A 5,379-nucleotide genomic window follows, 5' to 3' on the forward strand; every position below is an offset into this window, starting at 1 on the left:
CCAAAAAAAAAAAAAAAAAAGACATATCCTTGCAGCATCCAGCTTTGCTAGTGACAGTAATTGGAAGGTTCATTAAAATAATCCCACTAACAAACGTAAGGTAGATCGCTAGTGGGAAGCAGCCTCATAGCACAGGGATATCAGCTCGGTGCTGTGTGACCGCCTGGAAGGGTGGGATAGGGAGGGTGGGAGGGAGGGAGACGCAAGAGGGAAGAGATATGGGAACATATGTATATGTATAACTGATTCACTTTGTTATAGAACAGAAACTAACACACCATTGTAAAGCAATTATACCCCAATAAAGATGTTAAAAAAAAAAAAATCCCAGAACTCAACCTGTCCCTAGTGTCTTATTGGTAAGACAGGTTGGTCTACCTACAGGTTGGTAGGACAACCTGTCCTTCCAATGACTGGATTTTGATGCAGCTGCCTTGGAAGGAAAGGGAGAGATAACAATCCCATTTCAGCGATGGGCAAACTAAGGTGCAGTTAAACAGTCGTGCCAGGGTCACTGAAAGTCAGTGGTGAGCTGGAGACGGGTCAGAAAGAGTGGAGGAAGTGTAGACACTGGTGATAAGGCGATAACTAGAGGAAATTAAAACCCTGTAGTGTGGGAAAAGAACAATTAGCCAAGACAGAGGATGAGGAAGGAATACAGAATGAATTACAATCAGAGGAAACGAGCCAGCAACAGAAGAGGCCTGGCCGGGTGGGGGCCTGAGAGGAGCTGGGAGAAACGACTTAGGAATGCTGGCTCCCTTTTGGGTTCTGTCAAGGCCTTATTGTTTGGTTCCTTTGGCTCATAACTTAACCCCTTTGTACCTCGAAGTGTCAAACTCAAAGGCAGCTCTCTTTATTCATGCAGCGATTTGAGATCGCTTCATGAATATTATGAATTCCAGATAAGAATGACTTCATGATTAATTTAGAGAAATCTGTCCCCCACCCAGAAAAGGGCAAAAGTTTAAGCTTGGATTGGTAAGCAAAATATTTCCATCAGAAACCATAAGAAATATCTATAGCACAAGTATTAGCAAGTGTAGATGGTTTAAGACCAAGAAAAAAGTACTCATTAATGAGATCCTTTTTTTTCCATATACCATTACTGCTTTTTTTTTTTAATATTTATTGGATTATAGATGATTTACAATGTTGTGTTATTTTCAGTTGTACAGCAAAGTGAATCAGTTACACGAAATCCTTTTTCTAAAAGAAAACATGTAAAAGTGTTTAAAAGTAATATCTATCAGTACCAAAATAACCCAATGTGATGAAATGTTCTATAACTAGTAGGAAGTGATAGGAAAAAGATACGGTTGCTTTAAAAAAACAAGAATTTGCTTATTCTTTAAATCAGGGTGTTTACCACACATGATTATTGGCACAAGAAGAAAAGACTTACTGTGAGGCCAAAATAAAATTGTTTTTGACTCATTCCTAAAAGTTGATTGGCAGAAAGCTAAGAGAAAGCTCGACTTTAATTAGCCAAGATGTTAAAATCATGGGAGAAAGGCAAGTAGAAAGATGAACCACAGCAGCTAGAGTCATTGAAAAGAAGGGGGAGAGTTTATTATAAAGTAGATGAGGATGCTAAATAGGATTAGAAGAACCAGATACTATTACAAAGGGTTGATTGAGGGGGCAAAGTGGATAATAAGGCAAATTAAAGATTCTTAAAAATCCTCTGTGTCCAGGAAATGAATTAACTGCTCAGACAAACTAATAAATAAAGAAGGATCACAGGAGAATGACCAAAAGTTACCATGGAAAAAACAGAAGGCTCTTGCTTTATAAAATGAGCACACTTAAAAAAGATTTAAAAAAACCAAAATACAAAAACGGGGAGAGGGGCTTCGAGACAATACTAAGAAGATGTAAACGTGAACTGAGAAAATCTAAAGTGGAGGGTAATGGAAGGATGGCCTTAGAAAAAGCCACAACAATGAGTCTTTTTTTTTCCCCGCCCCCCCACCTCCCCCCAATAAGAGTCTTTAAATACCTTAAAGTGGTCGTAGGTGAGGGGGAACATTCAGGACCTTGGAAAAATTGAACAAAGTTTTATTTTAGTCTAGTTTTCTGTCTTGCCTTCCTGAGGCCAGTAAAATGTATCAGAAATGGAAAAGGTGTCACAAGAGTGATAAATTAAGGGCAATTAGGAATTCCCTGCAATAAATTAGGATGATTCAAGCAGAGCAACCCCTGAGTGGGAAGGAAAACCTGCAGAGATTAATGCTGCCTTAATGCAGCCTTCATGCAGTGCTTGGATGGCTCCTTGGAAAGACAGAGTACTTGGGGAAATCAGAGCCAAGGAAATCTAGCACATTTCTAGAAATGGACCAGGGGAGGGAGCAGAAAACTGCTAGCGTTTCCCTCAAAACTCAAAAGCAACTGAAAAATGTAAAGTGTAGATGAAGCATCAGCATGAAATTACAAAATGCCCAGATTCATATGAGTCCAGAAAATAAAACAATCTTGTTTTAAGAAAAATTACCTACATTAAAATTCTTACAGGGGTTTTTGGAGATATGTTTAGAGAGAAGACTGGTAAAATGAACAGTTATTGGCATCACCATCATATTCTGCAAATGTTATTTGTTAACTAACATCACAGAATAGAGACTGGTAAGAAGGTATTAAGAGCAAATTAAGTAAGCCCTCCCCACTTGGAGATTCTAACACTCTTAAGGAGCTGACATCAATGTAGACACAAAGCTTCCCGCAAGCTTGGGCATCCAGCGATAGGAAAGCACCTGCGTTGTACAGCACATGCGTGGGCAAGAGAATCTCAGTATCAGATTCATCTAAAAAGAGAAGACATCACGGAAAAGGTGTACATGAGGAAACCCTTGATGAGAGGTGATGGAAGAAATGGTTTGCTTGGCAGACAGGGTATTTCTGATACAGAAAGAACCTCTGAGAAGGCCCAGAGTCAAGAGTAGGAAATCAGCCTGAGGAATCCTGAGCAGGGCTTGGTAAGAGCATAGTGTGGTAAGGAGTGATGGGAAAGATTAGGTGTTCTAGAAGAGAAGGCAGCTTTGAGCATGGGCTCTAGACAAGTTGGGTTTGAAGTCCAGCTCCATAGTTGTAAACCCATCTGTGCTTTGGTTTGCTCATCTAAAAAATGGGATTTTAATAGAACCTACCTTAAGGATTGTTCTAAGAGCTAAGTGAGGTCATATGTGAAAAATAAGAACTCCAGCAATAGCTATTGCTGTGAATGAATGTAGTCAGTCTGAGGATGAGAATGCATAACTTCCTTCGTATCATCTCTCGCTAACTTTCTATTGCCTTTTCAAATCTTTCACACTCTCCAAGGACCACAGTCCCACCTGGCTCTCTTGCTCTAAGAAATGGTGGTTCCACTCAAAATATAGTCCATTTCTTCTGCACCTGACCTCCTCTCCTGTTTTCAAGGACACAGACCCCACTCCTTTCCAAAGCTAACCTCTCTCTTACACTAGGGATTCAATAGTTTCCTCAGGGCTCTTGCAGGATGACATTTCATCAATAAGCCCATTTCTCTGTCCCAGCTCCAGTAACTCCTCCATCAGCTCCTTCCCCTCAGCCTCTAGCCACACTCAAGTTTTTTCTGGCTTTGTACATCTTTTCCGCCAATGTACAGAGTGGCACCGCCCACTGCCCTCCTTCCCTGCAGAAGCTAAATTCCCCTCTATCTGTGTTTTGTTCCCTGACTCTGCTAAACAGCTGGTTTCATGGCCACCAAAGAAGAATCGAACAGGTTTTTCTCCATCCTGTTCTATTCTAGCTTCTTGTGGTTCTGAGTTTACCTTCTCAGAAGTAGACTCACTCAGTCTACACCAGGAAGGTGATATGTGCTCATATTATTGTCTACACTGACATAGGCATTTTCTCTCTTGTCTCATTGTTCCTTCTCAGTCTTCTTTTCTTTACTCAAACTGTTCATGCACATTATCTCCAAGGATTCTAGACTTAGCTTGTTCAGTTTCTCATACTGTACTTCCTCTGGGCAGCCTCATTCAAGCCCATGACCTTTTTTTGCAGGTCATTCCTTCACTACTCTCCTGAAGTTGGAACTTCCAGTTCCCTTTTGAAAATCTCATGTCATTACCCTTTCATTCATTTTTTCGTCCACTCAACAAATATTTATTGAGTGTCTCTGAAACATGTCTAAAACCATCTAATTACCTGTCTTCATCCCCACCTCCATCTGCATTTTGTCCTGTCATTTCTCTGGATAAATGACATCTTGATCACTACACCTGAATGAGGATCTTAGAAGTCATCTTCAGCCTGCTCAGCTAGACATCTAATCAGCCACTGAGTCATTATGGCAATATACATATGCCCACTTTTCTCTCAAGAAATTAGAAGCTAGCTTATTTCTTAGGGGCAGAAGCTAATTCCAATTCTCTTTGCAATCTCCCAAAGCAGTTTAGTGTAGTTTCTAGAACTGAGTGGAATGGCATAAATATTGTTGAATTATACTGAGTTGAAATCATTCATGAAGTGATTGACAGTTATGGCAAGAATCTTAGAAGACATATCTAATTCTTTGGCAAAAATGCAAATGCACTCAGTTACCAATTAAAATTAAATTCAATTAAATTTTACAATTAAAATTCTACAGAAATGTGGAGGAAAATTATGTAATGGGCCTAAGAACATTAATTTTGAAGATGGACGTAGAATTGTTCAGAGAGAAGACTATCCCTTGTTTAGCAAATGACCTTGGATATGAAAGAAGGAATCCCCAAGGATGAATTGCCTTGTATATGAAAGGTATCAAGAATTGAAGATGGGCAGCCAGAAAGGAAAAGAGAGGAGGAGAAAGAAGAGCTAAGGGAAGGGAAGTGAGGGGGTGATATTGTCAGGGCCCTCCACAAAGAGAGCCGGCAAGTAGTTAAGAATGACTGAGTGAGTTTTAAACCCAAAGGTGTCCAATATTTGGTTTTACATCATTAGCTGTGCTGTGCTGTGATTTTATGTAAGTCCTATGGTTCTCTCCTTTATTTTAGAAGCTCAGTAAAAGTCTGCTATGTAGTTCCCTAAGTCAATGGGTGTGGCAGCTGTGGAGTATGCCGCTAAGGTCTCTCTTCCGGAGAATCAGGCTCCAGCTGCTGCATCTTTGGGACACACAACAGTGTTCACGCCAAGGCCACCGCCTCCCTGGGCTGCCCCAGCCAGTGACTGAACACAGCAGAGACTATGACTAGGCTATTCCTGCCCACTGCAGGACTCCTCCTATGGTGATCTTTGCTCTCAGTCTCCCCATCTTCCTGTTCAGGACTTTCTCAGAGCTGTGCTGTGTCCTAAGGCTCTTCCTACTAATCGTCTTCCTTCCTTCCCTTTCTCTCTTCACAGGTGTCAGACCTGGATCATGCCTGAGGTTTCCCC

This window comes from Pseudorca crassidens, chromosome 2, assembly GCF_039906515.1.
Source record: "Pseudorca crassidens isolate mPseCra1 chromosome 2, mPseCra1.hap1, whole genome shotgun sequence".
Lineage (NCBI taxonomy): Eukaryota > Metazoa > Chordata > Mammalia > Artiodactyla > Delphinidae > Pseudorca > Pseudorca crassidens.